Source organism: Coregonus lavaretus (assembly GCF_964263955.1).
Source record: "Coregonus lavaretus genome assembly, chromosome: 28".
Lineage (NCBI taxonomy): Eukaryota > Metazoa > Chordata > Actinopteri > Salmoniformes > Salmonidae > Coregonus > Coregonus lavaretus.
This window is the reverse complement of record NC_140015.1, coordinates 39,404,389-39,414,562: the sequence shown is the minus strand read 5'-3', so window position 1 is coordinate 39,414,562 and position 10,174 is coordinate 39,404,389. Positions and strand designations below refer to the sequence as shown.

At 47.8% G+C, this 10,174-nt stretch overlaps 1 pseudogene across 1 annotated transcript in view; it reads right to left on the bottom strand.

The window, feature by feature from the left end:
- LOC311103270 (glucagon receptor-like) overlaps nt 1-9,895 on the bottom strand; it is a 122,911-nt pseudogene extending 113,016 nt beyond the window's left edge. Inside the window, exon 1 of the transcript XR_014615816.1 lies at nt 9,626-9,895. The product of XR_014615816.1 is annotated as a glucagon receptor-like (transcript). The remainder of the gene's footprint in view (nt 1-9,625) is intronic.
- Between the last annotated feature and the right edge of the window lie 279 nt (nt 9,896-10,174).

The window sequence follows — 10,174 nt, the reverse complement described above, 5'->3', positions numbered from 1 at the left end:
CTCTCTCTCTCTCTCTCTCTGCATAGTCCACAGTATGTCCATTACACAGTCTGCTTTTCATGCATTGAAATACTGTAAGGTTCAGGGGGGTTATGTTTGTAATTAGACCATATTACAATATTCAGTTTCCCATCACTAATTCATGGAGCGAAGTTGTGTACATCATGGTCATGCAGCTGTTTAAAACAGGAACGTACATCTCTGACGCCACACACAACATATGTGGTATAGTGGTGGCAATGAATACCTTACAGTGATTACCTGAGTTTACCTAAGAAAGCCTCAATGAACACATTACCTTAATGACCTGAAAAGTTGACCTATTAAAGCTCATGAATATATTACCTATTGAAGAAGAAGAAGAAGAAGAAGAAGAAGAAGAAGAAGAAGAAGAAGAAGCAGAAGAAGCAGAAGAAGCAGAAGCTGAAGAAGCAGAAGCTGAAGCTGAAAAATAAGAAGCTGAAAAATAAGAAGCTGAAGAAGAAGCTGAAGTGTCCAGCAGGTGCAATAACCTGATAAGCATTGTCACTAGCTATTTCTAAATTAAATTGTTCAGTGATTTTTTTTGTCGACATTTGGAAAGTTTGCATAGAAAATAAATGCAACTATTGCCTGCTACGGTGCGTTTCCATTTAACTATCTTGTGTCGATATAAACAGCTGGACGTAATGAAGTCACACCTAAAAAAATAGAAACTAATTCGCAAAAACCTACAGTGTCAAATAAAAATGTAGTGGTTGAAGTGTTTCCATTACCCATTTAGGAAAATTGTGCATTAATAAAATGGCGACAGACTGTATGCCCTCCCACCTATCTGTTTCATGTGTCAGGTAGCCCGTGGAAGCCAGCATGGATACAATGCAATAATTGAATAATATTTGCCATATTCTAATAATTCTCATTTACCAACATATCTCCACGATCTGTGCCATGGTGAAACTTGCACTCCTGTAGATCTGAAACAGTTGAATGGTGAAACTTGCTAACCATTAAAGGGTGGCAGGAAGCCTAGCGGTTAAGAGTGTTGGTCGAGTAACCGAAAGGTTGCTGGTTCAAATCCCTGAGCCGACTAGGTGAAAAATCTTCCCTTGAGCAAGGCACTTAACCCTAGTTCATCCTGTAAGTCGCTCTGAATAAGAGCATTCACTAAAATGTAAAAGGAAGGTGAAGCAAGTCAGGCATTCTTGAAAGTCAGACTGGATAATGAAGGAAACCACCAAAGGACAAAACTTCGGCATACCTTGGGCCCTCTGGTCCCAACAGGAAACCACCACAGGATAAAACCTGGGCATACAGTGGATCCTCTGGTCCCAACAGGAAACCACCACAGGACAAAACCTTGGCATACAGTGGATCCTCTGGTCCCAACAGGAAAACACCACAGGATAAAACCTGGGCATACAGTGGATCCTCTGGTCCCAACAGGAAACCACCACAGGACAAAACCTTGGCATACAGTGGATCCTCTGGTCCCAACAGGAAAACACCACAGGATAAAACCTGGGCATACAGTGGATCCTCTGGTCCCAACAGGAAACCACCACAGGACAAAACCTTGGCATACAGTGGATCCTCTGGTCCCAACAGGAAAACACCACAGGACAAAACCTGGGCATACAGTGGATCCTCTGGTCCCAACAGGAAACCACCACAGGACAAAACCTGGGCATACAGTGGTCCTGCTGGTCCCAACAGGAAACCACCACAGGACAAAACCTTGGCATACAGTGGATCCTCTGGTCCCAACAGGAAAACACCACAGGACAAAATCTGGGCATACAGTGGTCCTGCTGGTCCCAACAGAAAACCACCACAGGACAAAACATTGGCATACAGTGGATCCTCTGGTCCCAACAGGAAAACACCACAGGACAAAACCTTGGCATACAGTGGATCCTCTGGTCCCAACAGAAAACCACCACAGGACAAAACCTTGGCATACAGTGGATCCTCTGGTCCCAACAGGAAAACACCACAGGACAAAACCTTGGCATACAGTGGATCCTCTGGTCCCAACAGGAAAACACCACAGGACAAAACCTTGGCATACAATGGATCCTCTGGTCCCAACAGGAAAACCACCACAGGACAAAACCTTGGTATACATTTGACCCTCACCACAACTAGTCAAGCTATAACCTGGAACCCCCAGGGAAACCACGACGACTAGTCAAGCTCTAACCTGGAACCCACAGGGGAACCACCCACCACCATGACTAGTGAAACTCTATCCTGGAACCCACAGGGAAACCACCCACCACAACGACTAGTCAAGCTATAACCTGGAACCCACAGGGGAACCACCCACCACAATGACTAGTCAAGCTCTAACCTGGAACCCACAGGGAAACTACCCACCACAACGACTAGTCAAGCTATAACCTGGAACCCACAGGGAAACCACTCACCACGACTAGTCAAGCTCTAACCTGGAAACCACAGGGGAAAATGAAACCAGGAAGTCCCAGGGACAGTAGGAGAAGGTGTGTGGAGGCAGAATTTAGAGATGCAGGAACAGCCTTGAAAGAAGCAGAGAAAACACTGAGCCCAGTGAAGAAAGTTTGTGAATTGTAAGGGATCGGGGGTTGGCTGGGTCTAGACAGAGTCTGACACTTCCCCGATCTACAGAGAGGGGGAGTCATCAGACTCGATCTGGTTCACCTGAGTTCTGAGCACACCTGTCCGTAATTAGGGTAGGATTTATAGGTGTGCTCAGAGGTTCAGTCGGTGCGAGGTATTGTTCCTTTGTGACTTGCTAAGCGTTTTGTTCCGAGAGAGAGAGAGAGTTTGTTGTTTTGATTACCCGTGTATCCGACCTGTGCCTTGTGTTTGACTCCCCGAATTGCTTAATCCTCTGCTTGTCTACCCCAGTGATTACCGTGCTCTGATCCTGTGCCTGTGCCCTCGACTACGACTAAGCCCGCTCCTTTGGTACCTCTGCCTGTCTATGCCTTGCCCGGTTTTGACCACAGCCCGCCCGACCACGATTAAGCTATACCCTTGTCTGTACTCTAATAAAGCATCGCTATTCTGCGATTGGATCTTACCACTCTGTCCGAGTATTCATTACAGAATACCTCGCCATTACCATGGATCCAGCGGAATTACAGAGGCGATGGGAGATACAGGAGAAACGGATGGATGAACTCCTACAGCTACTCCACGCTGGTGCGGCTGAAGGCACCACACCGAGCACGGTCAGTCCTCGTCATGCACCTCCGATTTCTCTACCTACAAGGTACGACGGGGAACCTGGCAAATGTCAGGGGTTTCTACTCCAGATGTCCCTGTATCTGTCATATAATCGTACTATGTTTTCCGATGACCGTAGCAGGGTGGATTTCATGATTTCTCTGCTAACGGGAAGCGCACTGGATTGGGCTACTGCGCTTTGGGCAGCTGAGGTCCCCGAGCTGAATGCGGAAGTTCAGTTCAAGAGACTGTTTCAAGAGGTGTTCGACCACCCAGTATCTGGGCGTAGTGTGGGAGACCAACTGTGCGAACTTCAGCAGGGCCGTCGCACAGTAGCCGACTACGCTTTAGAGTTCTGTACTATAGCAGCCGGTAGCGGATGGAGCGAGACTGCTTTGCTCACAGTTTTCCGAAGAGGGCAGCGCAAGGACATACAGACTGAGTTGGCTTGTCGAGGAGATTTCACTGCGCTACATGAGTTTATCAAAATAGCCATTTCTATTGATAATCTTATAGTGCAACACAAGGCATCCACAGTTCGGGAGCCCTCGATCACTGGTCCTATGCAATCGACAGAGCGGAGGAGAGAATCTGAGGAGGAACCTATGCAACTGGGACGGTCACCTCTACAAGGGTCGGTGAGACAACAACGTCGGCAAGACGGACTATGCCTGTATTGTGGTCAGTCGGGTCATTTCGTTTGTCAATGTCCGGTACGACCTAACCATACCCCAGGATATCGCCTCGGAACTGCCAAACCGGTGAGTGAGACTCCCGTTTTGAACATTACATCTAGACAACTGTATGTACCTGTTACCTTATCTGTCGGAGAGAAAGTGCGCAGGTTGGAAGGACTTATTGATTCCGGAGCGGCGGCCAGCTTTCTGGATATGGGTCTTGCTGAGGAGTTGGGAGTTCAACTTATCCCAATTCAACCTCCCCTGCGAGTCAACGCGCTAGACGGTGAGCCCATGGGCACTGGGTTCATTACGCACCGTACCGGGGAGATCAAGTTACAAGTGGGCTCTCTGCACCATGAGAACATAATTCTGTTCGTCATCTCCGCTCCACGGGAGCCGCTAGTCCTCGGCCACCCCTGGCTCGTTACCCATGATCCGGTCATCTCCTGGAAATCTGGCGATATCACGGCTTGGAGTGAGGTATGTAGGGCTGAGTGCCTCATTTTACCTTGCAAAACGTCTACTGTGGAGGATGCGAAGTGTGCGGTGTCTACTGTTGTTCCTACAGAGTACCAGGATTACGCGCCGGTGTACTCCAAGGAGAGGGCTACCGTGTTACTACCGCATCGGGCCTGGGATTGTGCAATTGATCTGCTATCCGGGGCTACACCCCCTCGCGGACGAATCTACCCTTTGTCACAGCCGGAACGGGAATCAATGGGCAAGTATATTGACGAGGCACTTCAGCAAGGGGCCATTCGCCCATCTACGTCTCCAGCGGCATCCAGTTTTTTCTTTGTTAAGAAAAAGGATGGCGGACTGCGTCCTTGTATAGACTATCGAGGTTTGAACGATATCACCATTAAAAATCGTTACCCCCTTTCTTTGATTCCAGCAGCCCTCGAGCAGGTGGGGCAGGCCTCCATCTACAGTAAACTGGACCTCAGGAGTGCGTACAATCTGGTGCGCATTAGAGAGGGGGATGAATGGAAGACCGCCTTCATCACCCATCGAGGACATTATGAATATTGTGTCATGCCCTATGGACTTACTAACGCGCCCTCGGTGTTCCAGGCGTTCATGAATGACATTTTTAGGGACTTGATTGATCGTATCGTCATAGTGTACATTGATGACATCCTAATTTACTCTAACTCTCTGAGTGAACATGTGTCCCATGTACGACAGGTTCTGGACCGACTCCGCCAACACTCTCTGTTCGTGAAGGCCGAGAAGAGTGAGTTCCATGTCACGACGATTTCCTTCCTTGGGGCCATACTCACTCCCGACGGGGTAAGACTGGATGAATCCAAGGTACAAGCGGTACGAGACTGGCCTCAACCCCAGACGGTGAAAGAGCTTCAGAGATTCTTGGGGTTTGCCAATTACTATAGACGGTTCGTGCGTAATTTCAGCACCACCGCAGCTCCCCTGTCGGCGATGACCAGCCACAAGGGGCGTGGTCTGAAATGGATGGAGGGGGCAGTGCGGGCTTTTGAGACATTGAAACAACGATTTACCACCGTCCCCATTTTATGTCAGCCGGATCCTACCTTGCCGTTCATCGTGGAGGTGGACGCCTCGGAGGTTGGAGTTGGAGCCGTGCTATCCCAGCGCCAAGGTGAGCCTCCCAAATCACGACCCTGTGCTTTTTTTTCGAAGAAGCTGAATCCGGCCGAGCAGAACTACGACGTGGGAAATCGTGAATTACTGGCGGTGAAGTTAGCGCTGGAGGAGTGGAGACATTGGCTGGAGGGAGCAGCTCATCCGTTCCAAGTGCTCACGGACCACCGCAATCTGGAGTATCTTCACAGTGCTAAACGACTGAACTCCCGACAGGCAAGGTGGTCTTTGTTCTTCAACCGTTTTCAATTCACTGTCTCTTATATTCCCGGGTCCAAGAATTGTAAGGCGGACGCGCTTTCCCGACGGTTCGAGCGCGCGGACAGACCGGTTGAACCAGAACCTATCCTCCCCATGAGTTGCCGTGCTGGTCCGGTGAGGTGGGCTATCGATGACACGATTCAGGAGAGCCTACAAGCGGAACCAGCCCCTCCAGAAACCCCGGTGTCAAAGGTGTTTGTACCAGCTCCGCTTCGACCTCAACTGATGGAATGGTGCCACACGTCGCTAGGATCTGGTCATCCCGGAATCACTTGAACTACCCGACTCATCAGTCGAAAATACTGGTGGGATTCCCTCACAGATGACGTCCGAGAATACGTATTATCCTGCCCAGTATGTGCTCAGTCCAAGGCGCCTCGAGCACTACCGGAGGGTAAGCTGATGCCATTGCCAACTCCTCAACGACCCTGGTCGCACATTGCGATGGACTTTGTTACCGACCTACCAGAATCAGAGGGCCATACGGTAATTCTCGTGGTCATCGATCGATTCTCAAAGATGTGTCGGTTAGTACCCATGACCCGTTTACCTAACGCCACTCAGATGGCGGAGACTATATTTAACCAGGTGTTCCGGCAGTTTGGTGTTCCAGAGGATATTGTTTCCGACCGGGGACCCCAGTTCGTATCCCGGGTTTGGAAGGCCTTCTGCGAACGCTTGGGCATCTCGGTGAGCCTCACCTCCGGATATCATCCCCAGGCCAATGGGCAGACAGAACGGCTCAACCAGGAAATTGGGAAGTATCTACGGCAACAATGTTCGTGGCAGCCGCAAGAGTGGAGACGATTCCTGCCTTGGGTAGAGTATGCTCAGAACTCACTCATTCACACCTCCCTACGTCTAACGCCCTTTCAGTGTGTTCTAGGGTATCAACCACCCCTGTTCCCGTGGGATACCGCACCCGGGATGGTACCGGCGGTGGACGAGTGGTTCCGTCGGAGTGCGCAGGTCTGGGAGACGGCCCATCAACATCTCAGTCAAGCCTCACAGCAGCAAAAGACCTATGCCGACCGACGCCGGAGACCTACTCCCACTTATCAAACCGGGCAACGAGTGTGGCTGTCTACCCGAGACCTGCGGTTCCGACGGAGCTGCAAGAAGCTCCAACCCAGGTACATTGGTCCCTTCAAAGTACAGAGACGTATTAACCCTGTCACCTACCGTCTGTTACTCCCTCGACAATACAGGATAAACCCAACGTTCCACGTCTCCCTGTTGAAACCTGTCCATTATAGCCCGATGTATCCACCAATCGCTCAACAACCTACTACACCACCTTTGGAGGATGAACAGGACACCACCTATACAGTCCACGAGATACTGGAGTCAAGACGGAGACGAGGGGGCATCGAATATCTCGTGGACTGGGAGGGATATGGACCGGAGGAACGGTCCTGGGTTCCTGCTAAGGACATACTAGACCCCGCTCTCAAGGCCACTTTCCACGCTGAACACCCAGATCATCCCGGACCCCGACCCAGAGGAAGACCACCCGGTAGAGGTAGAAGGCCGTCAGGAGCCGGCCCTGGGGAGGGGGATACTGTAAGGGATCGGGGGTTGGCTGGGTCTAGACAGAGTCTGACACTTCCCCGATCTACAGAGAGGGGGAGTCATCAGACTCGATCTGGTTCACCTGAGTTCTGAGCACACCTGTCCGTAATTAGGGTAGGATATATAGGTGTGCTCAGAGGTTCAGTCGGTGCGAGGTATTGTTCCTTTGTGACTTGCTAAGCGTTTTGTTCCGAGAGAGAGAGAGAGTTTGTTGTTTTGATTACCCTGTGTATCCGACCTGTGCCTTGTGTTTGACTCCCCGAATTGCTTAATCCTCTGCTTGTCTACCCCAGTGATTACCGTGCTCTGATCCTGTGCCTGTGCCCTCGACTACGACTAAGCCCGCTCCTTTGGTACCTCTGCCTGTCTATGCCTTGCCCGGTTTTGACCACAGCCCGCCCGACCACGATTAAGCTATACCCTTGTCTGTACTCTAATAAAGCATCGCTATTCTGCGATTGGATCTTACCACTCTGTCCGAGTATTCATTACATGAATGACCCAAGTCAGACATTTAGAATAAAATGTGGAGCGGAGCTTTATATTAACTCGATGACATCACGTTCCTCGCGTACCTTCAACATTATTCCGCAATATTCATTTATTCAAAAAACAGTTTCCATAATTATTTGTCGCAATAAAAGAAAGCTCGAACATTTTTTAATCCACCCATCAAAAGGATGAAAATGTTGTCGATCTTTAGAAAAGTTATCTTATATCTGCCATTTCCATTAATCATACACATGTCGCAATACATTTTTTTTCGACATTGCTTTTGTTGAATAAACCTGGGTCAATGGAAACCAGCCTACTGACAGTCAGCAACCCAATAGCTAATAGAAAAGACACAGAAAACAATCAACCACAGTCACTTTGTTAGGCAAATATTGATTCATGAAAAGAATATATACTCTGTAGCCTTAAGATTGCGCTTTGAACTGACAGAGATTTCTAGAAGGTTCTGAACTTCTGATCGATTATGGATCAACGTGCACTCTCGCGCTTTCACTCGCCTCCAGCTCATGCCAGGGACAAATATTTAAAATTTTCTGGAACAGATACTGCTGTAAAAGAGCGTGAAAACCGAAAAGTAAACACTATTCTGTAGGCTACAATTACAATCATAGACATTGTCCATTGTAGCACGAACAAGTGAAGCAAAACTGGAAAATATGGTTAGGCCTATGCATTAGGTAAATTCAGCACCCAGCCCTATTTACACACTCATAAAGAATGATATATATATATATATATATATATATATATACATCTCACATTCATCTCTCCACAGCATAACCAGTATCAAACAGCTGGAAATATTGTTTGTTTTAACTTTATAATCTGAGTTTCTAATAAATATAGCAGATACGTTTTATACAACTTCTTATGAAAGATTTTATATTTTCTTTTTAAATACTTTATATGATTAGCACGTTTTATAATAAAAACGTGTTGCATTCCTCCTATTTAGTGACAAATGCTTGCCTACATATAGTTGGAAAGGACAGTTATAAAGTCTATGTCAGAACAAAGCCTACACAAGAATCCTCCTCAGTTGAACAAAAATGTAACTTTAAAAACTATTATAGACAGCCTTGTTTCAACAAGTATCCTTTCCTCCCATACATTCAACCCAACAACACTAATTATTACAGCAGTAATATTTAGCCAGAGTACAGGCTACCACTGCAGGCTGAGAATTTTGTTTCACTCTATTTCTCAGGTGGACACCCCCAGGCTACATCACAATCCCATGCCCCCAGAAGGCAAGGGGGCAGAGCCCACTGCCAGCTGAGGGTTCCGGCAGTCAGCAGCAAAATGCCAATCATGTCAAAGCCCTAAGAACCCACTCTCTCTCCAGGCGTTTACATTTGTTGGATGACATGAAAATAGAGCTCTCTCTCTCTCTCTCTCTCTCTCTATCTCTCTCTCTCTATGTGTCGACATTAAATAAATATAACGCAATAAACCAGGCATTGCGTAAAACAGATGTGTTGTCAGTGAAACACTGTGACCCTTTGAGCTGAGAATAAATAACTTTTAGTGAAGCTAAATGTTATTGCAACATAATCTCGAAGTTTTTGTAATGCACGTAGCTACTCAAAATAAAACATACAAAGCCCATAACCACCACGCGTAAAACGTACTATAAAACTATCGCCATTAGGCTATAATTTCCAAACTGCAGCATTACAATTTAAAAAGCACACTCTCACATTATAGTTACAACAGGGTAGTTTAGTGGGCTAGCCTACCTTTGGCAGCATCGATCTCCTCTCGCTAGTGGGATAGCCTACCTTTGGCAGCATCGACCTCCTTTCGCTGTTTCCTATCACCGGTCATCTTCTGAGGAACCGCTGGTAAACCGACTATATCCTGCCGAACAGACTGCGCTCATAATCCAACTTTCAAAAAGAGAGAGAGAGGGAATACAAAATAACGGTAAAGTCTTCTAGAACCGACAGTAATGACTACAGAGTTTGAAGCGGATGTTTGATGTAGTTCTAGTCTCAGAATTCGATTCGGAGGAGCGGAGGAGACATCGACCTGCGCGCGTTTGGGTGCAATGAGAGGAGAGCCACACAGTCAGTGCGCGCGGCGCAGAGATTTGTCAGTTTTGCACCCCTGTGACGTCAAACAGAAGGGGCCTCGGCTCTGTAGCTGCTTATTAGCCACCAAAGATGATCAAGATAAAAAACGATGCACACAGCTATGTCCCTCATATTCCGTTTTCACGATTGTACTTCTTAGCAACTTGGAGGCGCAAAACAAAGCATGTTGCAAAATATGTTAGGCTACCACAGGTGTAGGATCTTAATTTGAGCCAGTTTGCTACATCAGGGAAA